The sequence below is a fragment of the Sciurus carolinensis genome, chromosome 1 (assembly GCF_902686445.1).
Source record: "Sciurus carolinensis chromosome 1, mSciCar1.2, whole genome shotgun sequence".
Lineage (NCBI taxonomy): Eukaryota > Metazoa > Chordata > Mammalia > Rodentia > Sciuridae > Sciurus > Sciurus carolinensis.
In genome coordinates this window covers 30,224,849-30,239,896 of record NC_062213.1, presented here as the reverse complement: position 1 = coordinate 30,239,896, position 15,048 = coordinate 30,224,849, and positions in this window count along the sequence as shown.

Genomic DNA, 15,048 nt, shown 5'->3' with positions numbered 1-15,048 from the left:
AGAACTAGTATCTGTCTGTAATTAAGTTACTCATTTAACACCATTTATTTAGTACCATTTTCCAAACCTATTTTGTCTTTCCCTTCCCTTTATTTCCTTATGACCTGTTTGCTAAAGTGTGATCAGATTGATATGTTACTTCTTCAAGGTAACAGGATGGGGAGGAGCTCCCACTGACTGATTGTATACTATATACCAGGCACTATTTTACATTGTCTAATTTAATTATTACATTTTCTTAAGTAGCTATTCCTATGTACTTTATTGGTGAAGAAAAGGAGGGTATGACTTGTTTACAGTCACAAAATTAGTAAGTTGTGCAGTGGAAATTTGAAACTAAATATTTATAATTATTCTGTATTACTATTCACTGTGGAGGCTTTCTGGAAACAATGCATCTACTCAAAGAACTACTCAAATGGGAAAATAGTGAGTGCTATTGAGGGATGGGAAGGGAGTAGAATTGGTCATGTGGGTCTTTTGTGCATTCAATGCAAACATTCAGTAGCTCTCTCTTTTCTTACTGAAAGGGCTGGACTAATCAAAATCATTGCAAAGACTGGGAAACAATATTAGAATGCCTTAAACCACATATATGATGATTTTATTAATTGAAAAGGCATTTTGTAGAAAGACCATTATCAGGGGTCTACATCATTCATAGCTATGAAAAAATTAAATATTAGCCATCAACTTTTGTTCATAAAAAGAAGTTTTTTTTTAATGAAATGAGGTTCATGGTGAATTTAAACTTGTCATATATGCCTACGCTGGGTCTATAGATCCCCATCTGTGAAAAATAAAGTATTCTGTGAACTGCAACACACACACACACACACACACACACACACGCAAAGTACTTTGTACATATATACACATATATGCATATATGTATATATACCTATATATGTATTATGGTTTATGGCAATAGAAAAGCTAAATAGAAATAATAGTGACTTGAGTGGGAAAGGAATATTTTATAATTTATGTCAACTTTGCACACACAGAGTCATGAAATTTTAACATAGGTATATAAGAAATTTCTAGGTCATTCATTTCCCCTCATTTTGTAAAGAAGAAACAAATGCCTAGGGAAAGGAATTTATCTGAAGTCACATCACATACTTAAGAATATTGTTGAAAATTCTAAAATAATAAAGTGGTGCTGTGGGAATAGGTAGTTAGTCAATATTTTTTGAGTGACTATTATATGCCAGGCAGTTTTAGATGTCAGGAATATAGTGATGAACAAAATAAATAGCATTCCTTACCTCTAAGAACTGATATCCTAATGAAGAGAGTGAGATAAAGGAAGTGTGAACAAACAAGGTCACTTCAGCCACTAAGTGTTTTAAAGCTGTTAAAATAGGAAACATGGTAATGAGCCACCAAGCTTAGCTTTTCAGGTATCACTCCTAAAGTGACACTCAAATTGGGCCTAAATGAGTATGTGGAGGTGATTTCAATGGAAAGAAGTGAAAATACTTTACACATGTTTAGATACAGAGCTGACAGGTTGTACTGATAGTTTGAATGAGCAGTCGACTCGGAGAAGGAAGAATCAAGGGTGATGCCTGTTTTTTTGTCTGAACAACTTTCTGTTTGGGTCACATGCATTTTCAAATAATAGTTGATCATGTGGATGGAGTTGTTGAGTGGAAATCTGGAACTCTGGAGAAATAGATGTTCAAACTAGAAATAAATTTTGTTTTGTAGTGCTGGGTATTGAACCCAGGGCCTTGTGCTTGCAAGACAAGCACTCTACCAACTGAGCTATATCCCCAGCCATAGAAATAAACATTTGAGAATTACATTTGAGCTTGTAATTCTCTTATTGATTGTTGATTCTGTTAACTGATTATTTTAATAACTGCATATTATTACATCACATGACCATATGATGCTTTCTGTCAAAATGTAGATACTCACAGGGCCACAGTTTCATGCAAAGAAGTAGATTTATAGCAAATGCAGATTGATATCTGTCAATTTTAAGTCAAGATTCTAGGGCTATCAAGAAAACTGTTAAGGGAAGAGTAAGCACAGTAGTAAGTTTCTAAGACATGGGTGTAAAAAGATTGGAGCAGCCTCCAGCTTGTTGATGATGCATGCATCAGTGTAGGGTTGTGGCCAGGGCACTATATTGCATGTCAGCTATTGTTATAAAGGTTGTTCAAAGGTATTGGACAGTATTAAAACACCAATGTATTTTTCACAGCATTGCTATATACACATAATGTTAGGATTTGGATATGAGGTGTCTCCCAAATGTTCCCAAGTCAATGCAGGAATATTCAGAAGAGAAATAATTAGACTATGACAGCTGTAACTTAATCAGTCCATCCTAGTTTTAATGGACTAACTGTTGATAGTGTAGGCAGATGGGGCTGTCTGGAGAAGGGGGTCATGGGGCATACCAGGGAAGAGTTTATCTTCCTTGCAACTCCTTCACCTCTCTGTCTCTGCTTCTTCGCAGTCACCAGCTGAGCTGCTTTCCTCTGCCATGCTCTTCTGCACATTACCTCAGGTCCAGGGCAATGGAGTTGGCTGTCAATGGACTGAATCTCTGAAACTCTGAGCCAATGAACTTTTCCTCTTTTAAGTTATTATTCTCAGGTATTTAAGTTGTTATTGTCATTACAATGGTGAGGCCAGTAGTTGTGATAGAACTTATATGGCTTACAGATTCTAAAATCTGTCTCATCACACATGTATATATATATGTGTGTATATATATATATATGTGTGTATATATATATATATATATATATAAACATTAATAGATGATATAGAAATAAATGGATAAATGGCAACCCTGGAAAGGGGAATAACTCTGACTTCTGTAACTTGTCATAACCAATGTTAAACAAAGAAGCTCTCCTAGCTACTGGACTCCAAACTGTGTCTGGTAATTTTATTTTTGTAAAAATTTCTATTGTAGAAATGCATCACCAGACTTATGCATTTTATGGAATTAAGGTTTTCAGTTTACGAACATTAGAGGCCAGCAAACCAGAAACCAGTAAGCTAATTTACTACATTTTATTCAACCAGTGTGACTCTTTGAAAAGGTTAATAGTATATATTGTTTACATTTATGTGTACAGCAACTTTATTCACCATAGTCAAAAGCTAGGAACAAACTGGATGCCCTTACATGGGTGAGGGATTAAACAAGCTGGTTGATCCATGTAATGGAATAGTACTCGGCAACAAGATGCTGTGAAAAATTGGTGCATATGACCACGCTGATGAATACTTAGTGGGATAAAGAGTCAGTATCAAAAGTTCGCATACTGACTGTATGATTTACCAACATAGTATTGTTGAAATGACAAAAGAATTACAGACCTGGAGAAGAGGTTAGTAGTCCAGGCTTAAGGAAGGACTGGGGTAGAAAGTTGCCATGATTGTGCAAGGATGACAGGAGGGATCCTTGTAAGGGGAATACTTTGTATCTTGACTATATCCCCATTGATTTCCTGGTCCTGTTTCACTGTAGTGTTACAAGATGTTCCCACTGGGGGAAACTGGGTAACTGGGTTTATAGATGATCATGTTGCCAAGGGAATAGAATTTAAGTTACTCACCTCCTAACTCTATGTTCACTAACACCCAAATACAGCAATGCATTTCATAGTGAAGTTTATGATCAAATGCCATTTGGCTTTAGAGATATTTGGGAGATTGCTGAAAATTTGGATTTCTGGAGTCTACTCTTCACCAAATACATAAGATTCTCACATTAAACACACTTCTCGGGGCGATCCAAGATGGCGGCCTAGAGGGAGACTGCTCCCCCAGTCGCTCCAGAACCCAAGAGTTAAGAAGGGGAGGCATTGAGAGACTCAGACTGAAATAGAGCCACGGGTGAGTCTGCCCACTGGGTAAAGCTCGTCCGGGTGACAGGCCCAGATAGAGGTGGCTTATCGGAGCCGGGCAGGGCAGCTAGAGTCATCCACAGGTAGCCCTGCACACTCTGGCGGTGGGCCCCGCCCACACAGCCAGCTTCTCCAGGTTCTCGGAACAGAACTGGCCCGCCAGTGAGAGCCTTTCTGACCAGAACAAGCTCCGAGTCCCGGAGCCACTGCAGCGCAGCGTACTCCGGCAACGAACCAGCGGAGAGCCTTGATCCGCAGGCAGCCTCTGGGATCAGGGAAGGGCAGCCAGACACCTCTTCAGGCGGCTCTGCCCACTCCGGCTGCAGGCTCTCTTCACGGGGCGATCCAAGATGGCGGCCTAGAGGGAGACTGCACCCCCAGTCGCTCCAGAACCCAGGAGTTAAGAAGGGGAGGCATTGAGAGACTCGGACTGAAATAGAGCCACGGGTGAGTCTGCCCACTGGGTAAAGCTCAGCCCGGGTGGCAGGCCCAGATAGAGGTGGCTTATTGGAGCCGGGCAGGGCAGCTAGAGTCTTCCCAAGGTAGCCTTCCACACTCCGGCAGTGGGCTCCTCCCACACGGCCAGCTGCACGGTGCAGGCCCACAGCGAGAGCATTTCCGCACAGAGCCAGTTCCAAACCATGGAACCAGTAGGGGGCTAGGGGCAGTTTTCTTCGGATACGCTGCTTTATCAGATTCCTCCAAGACATCAGGCTACTGAAGGCTGGGAGGTGATACACTGGAAATCTACCACTATAAGCCAATAGCAGAAAACTGCAATATCTCAGGGTCCCACTGACAACTGACCAATATGAGAAAACAAGGGAAGAAAATGTCCCAAACAAACCTAGATACTACATCAATAAAACCCAATGACAGCACAGCAGAAGAAATGTCAGAAAGGGAGTTCAGAATGTACGTAATTAAAACAATCAGGGAAGCAAATGAGGAGATGAAAGAGCAAATGCAGGCATTGAAGGAGGAGATGAAAGAGCAAATGCAGGCATTAAATGATCGCACCAACCAACAGTTAAAAGAGCAAATACGGGAAGCAAGAGATCATTTCAATAAAGAGTTAGAGATACTGAAAAAAAACCAAACTGAAATCCTTCAAATGAAGGAAACAATAAATCAAGTTAAAAACTCCATAGAAAGCATAACCAATAGGATAGAACACCTGGAAGACAGAACCTCAGACATTGAAGACAAATTATTTAACCTTGAAAGCAAAGTTGGCCAAACAGAAAAGATGGTAAGAAATCATGAGAGAATCTACAAGAATTATGGGATATCATAAAAAGGCCAAATTTAAGAATTATTGGGATTGAGGAAGGCTTAGAGAAACAAACCAAAGGAATGAACAATCTATTCAATGAAATAATAACAGAAAATTTCCCAAATCTGAAGAATGAAATGGAAAACCAAGTACAAGAGGCTTATAGAACTCCAAACATACAAAATTACAACAGACCCACACCAAGGCACATTATTATGAAAATACCTAACATACAAAATAAAGACAGAATTTTAAAGGCCGTGAGAGAAAAGAATCAAGTTACATTCAGAGGGAAACCAATAAGAATATCAGCAGAGTTTTCAATCCAGACCCTAAAAGCTAGAAGGGCCTGGAACAACATATACCAAGTCCTGAAAGAAAACGGATGCCAACCAAGAATCTTATACCCAGCAAAACTTACCTTCAGATTTGATGATGAAATAAGATCCTTCCATGATAAACAAAAGCTAAAGGAATTTACAAAAAGAAAGCCAGCATTACAGAACATTCTCAGCAAAATATTCCATGAGGAAGAGATGAAAAACAATGATGCAAATCAGCAACAGGAGGCGCTAGCCTAAAGGAATAGCCAAATAAAGGAGAAACCAAATCATGTCAAAAACAAATATGAGTCAATTGACTGGGAATACAAATCATATCACAATAATAACCCTGAATGTTAATGGCCTGAATTCATCAATCAAAAGACACAGACTGGCAGATTGGATTAAAAAGAAAAATCCAACAATATGCTGCCTGCAAGAGACTCATCTTATAGAAAGAGACACCCATAGACTAAAGGTGAAAGGATGGGGAAAAACATACCATGCACACGGACACAGCAAAAAAGCTGGAGTATCCATCCTCATCTCAGATAATGTGAACTTCAAACCAAAACTAGTCAGAAGGGATAAAGAAGGACATTACATGCTGCTTAAGGGAAGCATAAATCAGCAAGACATAACAATCATAAATATCTATGCCCCGAACATTGGCTCATCCACGTACATCAAACAAATCCTTCTCAATTCCAGAAATCAAATAGACCACAACACAATCATACTAGGCGATTTTAACACACCTCTCTCACCACTGGATAGATCGTCCAAACAAAAATTGAATAAAGAAACTATAGATCTCAACAACACAATCAGCAATTTAGAGTTAACAGACATATATAGAATATACCATCCAACAAAGAACGAATACACTTTCTTCTCAACAGCACATGGATCCTTCTCTAAAATAGACCATATTTTATGCCACAAAGCTACTGTTAGCAAATACAAGAAGATAGAGATACTACCTTGTACTCTATCAGATTATAATGGATTGAAATTAGAAATAAATGACAGAATAAAAAACAGAAACTTCTCCAATACCTGGAGACTAAATAATACACTATTATATGATGAATGGATAACAGAAGACATCAGGAGGGAAATAAAAAAATTCTTAGAAGTAAACGAGAACAAAGACACATCATATCAAAATCTCTGGGACACTATGAAAGCAGTACTTAGAGGAAGATTTATTTCATGGGGTGCATTCAAAAAAAGAAGTAGAAATCAACAAATAAACGACTTAACACTACAGCTCAAAGCGCTAGAAAAAGAAGAGCAGACCAATACCAAAAGTAGTAGAAGACAGGAAATAGTTAAAATCAGAGCCAAAATCAACGAAATCGAAACAAAAGAAACAATCGGAAAAATTAACAAAATAAATAGTTGGTTCTTTGAAAAAATAAATAAAATTGATAAACCCTTAGCCATACTAACAAAGAGAAAGAGGGAGAAAACTCAAATTACTAAAATTCGGAATGAACAAGGAAACATCACAACAGACACGAGTGAAATACAAAACATAATTAGAAGCTATTTCGAAAATCTATACTCCAACAAAACAGAAAACCTCGAAGACATCAACAAATTTCTAGAGACATATGAACTACCTAAACTGAACGAGGAGGACATACACAACTTAAATAAACCAATTTCAAGCAATGAAATAGAAGAGGTCATCAAAAGCCTACCAACAAAGAAAAGTCCAGGACCAGATGGGTTCTCAGCCGAGTTCTACAAAACCTTTAAAGAAGAGCTCATTCCAATACTCCTCAAACTATTCCATGAAATAGAAGAGGAGGGAACCCTCCCAAACTCGTTCTATGAAGCCAATATCACCCTGATACCTAAACCAGACAGAGACACATCGAGGAAAGAAAATTTCAGACCAATATCCTTAATGAACATCGATGCAAAAATTCTCAACAAAATTTTAGCAAATCGCATACAAATATATATTAAAAAGATAGTGCACCACGATCAAGTGGGTTTTATCCCAGGGATGCAAGGTTGGTTCAACATTTGGAAATCAATAAATGTCATTCACCATATCAACAGACTTAAAGTTAAGAATCACATGATTGTTTCAATAGATGCATAGATGCAGAAAAAGCATTTGATACAATACAGCATCCCTTCATGCTCAAAACACTAGAAAAAATTGGGGTAGTGGGAACATTCCTAAACATTATAAAGGCAATCTATGCTAAGCCCATGGCTAATATCATTCTAAATGGTGAAAAACTGAAAGCGTTCCCCCTAAAAACTGGAACAAGGCAGGGATGCCCTCTTTCACAGCTCCTATTCAACATCGTCCTTGAGACTCTAGCCAGAGCAATCAGACAAACCAAAGAAATTAAAGGGATACGAATAGGAAAAGAAGAACTCAAACTATCCCTGTTCGCTGATGACATGATTATATAGTTAGAGGAACCTGGAAATTCCACCAGAAAACTTTTAGAACTCATAAGTGAATTCAGTAAAGTAGCAGGTTACAAGATCAATGCTCATAAATCCAATGCATTTTTATACATAAGTGATGAATCTTCAGAAAGAGAAATTAGGAAAACTACCCCATTCACAATAGCATCGAAAAAAATAAAATACTTGGGAATCAATCTCACAAAAGAGGTGAAAGACCTCTACAATGAGAACTACAGAACACTAAAGAAAGAAATTCAAGAAAACCTTAGAAGATGGAAAGATCTCCCATGTTCCTGGATAGGCAGAATTAATATCGTCAAAATGGCTATACTACCTAAAGTGCTATACAGATTCAATGCAATTCCAATTAAAATCCCAATGATGTACCTTGCAGAAATAGAGCAAGCAATTATGAAATTCATCTGGAAGAATAAAAAACCTAGAATAGCTAAAGCAATCCTCAGTAGCAAGAGCGAAGCAGGGGGTATCGCAATACCAGATCTTCAACTCTACTACAAAGCAATAGTAACAAAAACGGCATGGTATTGGTACCAAAATAGAAAGGTAGATCAATGGTACAGAATAGAGGACACAGACACAAACCCAAATAAATACAATTTTCTCATACGAGACAAAGGTTCCAACAATATGCAATGGAGAAAAGATAGCCTCTTCAACAAATGGTGCTGGGAAAACTGGAAAACTATATGCAATAGAATGAAATTAAACCCCTATCTCTCACCCTACACAAAACTCAACTCAAAATGGATCAAGGACCTTGGAATCAGACCAGAGACCCTGCATCTTATAGAAGAAAAAGTAGGTCCAAATCTTCAACTTGTTGGCTTAGGATCAGACTTCCTTAACAGGACTCCCATAGCACAAGAAATAAAAGCAAGAATCAACAACTGGGATAGATTCAAACTTAAAAGCTTTCTCTCAGCAAAGGAAACTATCAGAAATGTGAAGAGAGAGCCTACAGAGTGGGAGAATATCTTTGCCAACCATACCTCAGATAGAGCGCTAATTTCCAGAATCTATAAAGAACTCAAAAAACTCTACACGAAGAATACAAATAATCCAATCAACAAATGGGCTAAGGAAATGAACAGACACTTCACAGAAGAAGATGTACAAGTAATCAACAGATATATGAAAAAATGTTCAACATCCCTAGTAATAAGGGAAATGCAAATCAAAACTACCCTAAGATTTCATCTCACCCCAATTAGATTGGCGATTATCAAGAATACAAGCAACAATAGGTGTTGGCGAGGATGTGGTGAAAAAGGAACACTCATACATTGCTGGTGGGGTTGCAAATTAGTGCAGCCACTCTGGAAAGCAATGTGGAGATTCCTCAGAAAGCTTGGAATGGAAACACCATTTGACCCAGCTATCCCACTCCTTGGTCTATACCCAAAGGACTTAAAATCAGCATACTACAGAGATACAGCCACATCAATGTTCATTGCTGCTCAATTCACCATAGCCAGATTGTGGAACCAACCTAGATGCCCTTCAGTTGATGAATGGATAAAGAAACTGTGCCATATTTATACAATGGAATATTACTCCGCAATGAAGAATGATAAAATTATGGCATTTGTAGGCAAATGGTCGAAATTGGAGAATATCATGCTAAGTGAGATAAGCCAATCTCAAAAAACTAAAGGACGAATGATCTCGCTGATAAGCGGATGAGGACATATAATGGGGGGCGGGAGGGGCTAACATTAGGTTTAGGGTTAGGTTTAGAGTTAGGCTAAGGAGAGCGGTAAGAATGAAGGAAAGAAGGACTGTGTAGAGGGAAAAGAGGGGTGGGAGGGGTGGGGGGAGGGGAAAAATAAAATAGACATCATTACCCTATGTAAATGTAAAAAAAAAAAAACAAAAAAACAAAAAAACAAAATGGCATAGTAATTTCATATAACTTGTGCACGCCCTCTTGTGCACTTTAAGTCATCTCTAGATCACTTATAATACCTAATAAAATATGAACGTTATAGTTGTTAAAACAGAATTTAGGAGGAAAATCTGTATAGTAGAGATTCATTTTTTTCTAATTTTTTTCCTGTTTTTTTTTATTGGTGTATTATAATTATACATAATACTGGGATTCATGATACCATATTTATTCATGCACATAACATAATTTTGCCAGTCTCATTCCCCAGTGCTTCCACTTTTTCTTCCCTCTTCCCTCCACCTGATCCTCTTATTCTCCTCACTGGTCTCCCTTCTATGAGTATTTTTAATCAGTAAATCACACATACATACATATGTATGTATATGTGTGCACGTGCACACGTGTGACTCATTGTGGTATGATCATACATAGACACAGTGCAGTTTGGTGGATTTCATCCCCAGTACTTCCTCATGCCCTCCTCTCCTCTCTCACTCTCAAGCTCTCAATTCCCTTTTTCTGCTCTGTTGGTATCCATTCTATTTTCATGAAATCCCTTTTTTATTCTCTCTCTCTCTCTCTTTCTCTCCCCCCTCTCTCTCTTCTCACTCCCCCTCTCCCTCTCCATCTCTCTCTCTCTCTCCCTCTCTCTCTCTCTTTTCCACATAAGAGAGAAAACATTCAGTCTTTGACTTTCTGAGTCTCAGTGTTACAGTTTGGATGTGAGGTGTCCCCTAAAAGCTCACATGTGAGATCATGTAAGAACATTCAGAGGTGAAATGATTCGGCTATGAGAGTCAAAAAAAACAAAAACAAAAAAAAAAAAAACAACACACTTCTCAGGTGATTTAAATGGATACCAAATTGCTAGAATGACAGAGAAGTGGGCGAATTAATTTATAAAATTAAGAGAAAACAAGCATTAGACTTTTTTTTTCTGATTTGTAGTAGTATCACCTAGTATAGTGCCTGATCCATGGAAAATAATGTTTATTGTTTGTTATATATTTGTTACATTGAATATTTATTTGTTTTAATACTTCTAATGCCATAGTGAATTCTTGCTTTGCATTCTAACATTTTTTTCTTGGAAACATCTTGTAAAATACTCAAACCATCCTCATAATCACTGATTGAATCTTGTATACAGGAGGCACTTAATGAATATCTGTTACATGAATGAGTAAAAACATGTAGGACAACTCCTAATCATTTTTACCTCAGAGAAGTGGGCTTCCTCCAATTTCTGGGAAGCTGTCTTATATCCCTGAAGGTATCTTAGTTTGGGATCAGACTCTCTGCATTTAATTTTTGCCTAAAATTCCACATGACCATGTTTGAATTTCTAAGCCCCAAAGATTTCATTGAACTCTGCTTACTTTAGATTTGTAATCTATAAAGTAAAACAGGTTGCAGAGGTCCCATGTGGGGTAAAACACATGGGGTTACTTTGAAAGCGATGAGTGCTTTGCAAATCTTTTACTATTATCTTTGTTCTCTCCATCAAGGTCATCCCTACCAAGAACTTTTCCACCTGCCTCAATTCTTGGGAGCACCAATTACTGTTCATTTACCTGTGGTAAGTTTGCAGCAAGAGTATACTTTTTAAAAAAATCTGTCCATGTCTGAGATTCTTAAAGGACAGAATGGCAAATAAGTTGACTTAAGTCCCCATTTCAACCTTGGTATCCAAAGCCAACATCACAAAAGAATCATAGTCCAAGTTCTTATGTGCTCAAAGGTGGTCTCACCAGCTTTATGAACACAGTGCCACAGGCAGACCCCTAATTGAATGGCACTGACCTTTCAACAGAACCTATTTGCCATCTCTGATAAATAAATCTATATAAATATGCATACATTAGATTTGGGTTTGGTGCCTATTTCTCAGATATATGTGTGAAGGATATGTGGGCTCTGAATGTTTTATAGATGCATGTATTATATGTGAGATGATATTGGGTATAAAATGTGTTTGCGTGTGTGTGTGTGTGTGTGTGTGTGTGTGTGTGTAAGTTCATGGTAATGTGTAAAATAAAGAGAAATGAAGGGAGTATTAAGTACTTATTTTTAGGTGAGGTGATAACATTAAAAATTCACAATAAAATTTTCTGAAGAATTCTGAAGAATAATATGAATGTAATGAAAGTATCCCAGCTGTCAGCCTTTCAGCTCCAAGTACCGGAATCAGAGTTACTATTTTTTTTTTAATGGGGAGACCAAGCTGGAGCCTGAAATATTTGGATACTTTTTAGCATTGCAAAAAACTGGATATTATAACTAAATGAAATCCTAATTTAGTTCCCTTGTGGTATAAAAATCAGTAGACTTGGGGGTGATCCAAGATGGCGGCCTAGAGGGAGACTGCACCCCCTGTCGCTCCAGAACCCAGGAGTTAAGAAGGGGAGGCATTGAGAGACTCGGACTGAAATAGAGCCACGGGTGAGTCTGCCCACTGGGTAAAGCTCAGCCCGGGTGGCAGGCCCAGATAGAGGTGGCTTATCGGAGCCGGGCAGGGCAGCTAGAGTCATCCACAGGCAGCCCTGCGCACTCCGGCGGTGGGCCCGCTCACACAGCCAGCTTCTCCAGGTTCTCGGAACGGAACTGGCCCGCTGGTGAGAGCCTTTCTGACCAGAACAAGCTCCGAGTCCCGGAGCCAGTGCAGCTCAGCGTACTCTGGCACGCAAGCAGATTCAGGGTCCAGACAGGGCAGCCAGAGACTTCCCCAAGTAGTCTGGACCCCTGCGGTGGGAGGTGCCGTTCAAGGCTAGCCTCTCGGAGCTGACCGCCCAGTGAGAGACTTTCTACATAGAACCAGCCACAAGCCCCCGAACCAACGGAGAGCCTCGATCCGCAAACAGCCTCTGGGATCAGGGCAGGGCAGCCAGACACCTCTTCAGGCGGCTCTGCCCACTCCGGCTGCAGGCTCTCTTCTCGGGGCGATCCAAGATGGCGGCCTAGAGGGAGACTGCACCCCCTGTCGCTCCAGAACCCAGGAGTTAAGAAGGGGAGGCATTGAGAGACTGGGACTGAAATAGAGCCACGGGTGAGTCTGCCCACTGGGTAAAGCTCAGCCCGGGGGGCAGGCCCAGATAGAGGTGGCTTATTGGAGCCGGGCAGGGCAGCTAGAGTCTTCCCAAGGTAGCCTTCCACACTCCGGCAGTGAGCTCCGCCCACACGGCCAGCTGCACGGTGCAGGCCCACAGTGAGAGCATTTCAGCACAGAGCCAGTTCCAAATCGTGGAACCAGTAGGGGGCTAGGGGCAGTTTTCTTCGGATACGCTGCTTTATCAGATTCCTCCAAGACATCAGGCTACTGAAGGCTGGGAGGTGATACACTGGAAATCTACCGGGACACTATAAGCCAATAGCGGAAAACTGCAATATCTCAGGGTCCCACTGACAACTGACCAATATGAGAAAACAAGGGAAGAAAATGTCCCAAACAAACCTAGATACTACATCAATAAAACCCAATGACAGCACAGCAGAAGAAATGTCAGAAAGGGAGTTCAGAATGTACGTAATTAAAACAATCAGGGAAGCAAATGAGGAGATGAAAGAGCAAATGCAGGCATTGAAGAAGGAGATGAAAGAGCAAATGCAGGCATTAAATGATCGCACCAATCAACAGTTAAAAGACCAAATACGGGAAGCAAGAGATCATTTCAATAAAGAGTTAGAGATACTGAAAAAAACCAAACTGAAATACTTGAAGGAAACAATAAACCAAGTTAAAAACTCCATAGAAAGCATAACCAATAGAATGGAGCACCTGGAAGACAGAACCTCAGACATTGAAGACAAATTATTTAACCTTGAAAGCAAAGTTGGCCAAACAGAAAAGATGGTAAGAAATCATGAACAGAATATACAAGAATTATGGGATATCATGAAAAGGCCAAATTTAAGAATTATTGGGATTGAGGAAGGCTTAGAGAAACAAACCAAAGGAATGAACAATCTATTCAATGAAATAATAACAGAAAATTTCCCAAATCTGAAGAATGAAATGGAAAACCAAATACAAGAGGCTTATAGAACTCCAAACATACAAAATTACACCAGACCCACACCAAGGCACATTATTATGAAAATACCTAACATACAAAATAAAGACAGAATTTTAAAGGCCGCGAGAGAAAAGAATCAAATTACATTCAGAGGGAAACCAATAAGAATATCAGCAGATTTTTCAATCCAGACCCTAAAAGCCAGAAGGGCCTGGAACAACATTTACCAAGCCCTGAAAGAAAATGGATGCCAACCAAGAATCTTATACCCAGCAAAACTTACCTTCAAATTTGACGATGAAATAAGATCCTTCCATGATAAACAAAAGCTAAAGGAATTTACAAAAAGAAAGCCAGCATTACAGAACATTCTCAGCAAAATATTCCATGAGGAAGAGATGAAAAACAATGATGCAAATCAGCAACAGGAGGCGCTAGCCTAAAGGAATAGCCAAATAAAGGAGAAACCAAATCATGTCAAAAACAAATATGAGTCAATTGACTGGGAATATAAATCGTATCACAATAATAACCCTGAATGTTAATGGCCTGAATTCATCAATCAAAAGACACAGACTGGCAGATTGGATTAAAAAGAAAAATCCAACAACATGCTGCCTGCAAGAGACTCACCTCATAGAAAGAGACACCCATAGACTAAAGGTGAAAGGATGGGGAAAAACATACCATGCACACGGACACAGCAAAAAAGCTGGAGTATCCATCCTCATCTCAGATAATGTGGACTTCAAACCAAAACTAGTCAGAAGGGATAAAGAAGGACATTACATGCTGCTTAAGGGAAGCATAAATCAGCAAGACATAACAATCATAAATATCTATGCCCCGAACATTGGCTCATCCACGTACGTCAAACAAATCCTTCTCAATTCCAGAAATCAAATAGACCACAACACAATCATACTAGGCGATTTTAACACACCTCTCTCACCACTGGATAGATCGTCCAAACAAAAATTGAATAAAGAAACTATAGATCTCAACAACACAATCAGCAATTTAGAGTTAACAGACATATATAGAATATACCATCCAACAAAGAACGAATACACTTTCTTCTCAACAGCACATGGATCCTTCTCTAAAATAGACCATATTTTATGCCACAAAGCTACTGTTAGCAAATACAAGAAGATAGAGATACTACCTTGTACTCTATCAGATCATAATGGATTGAAATTAG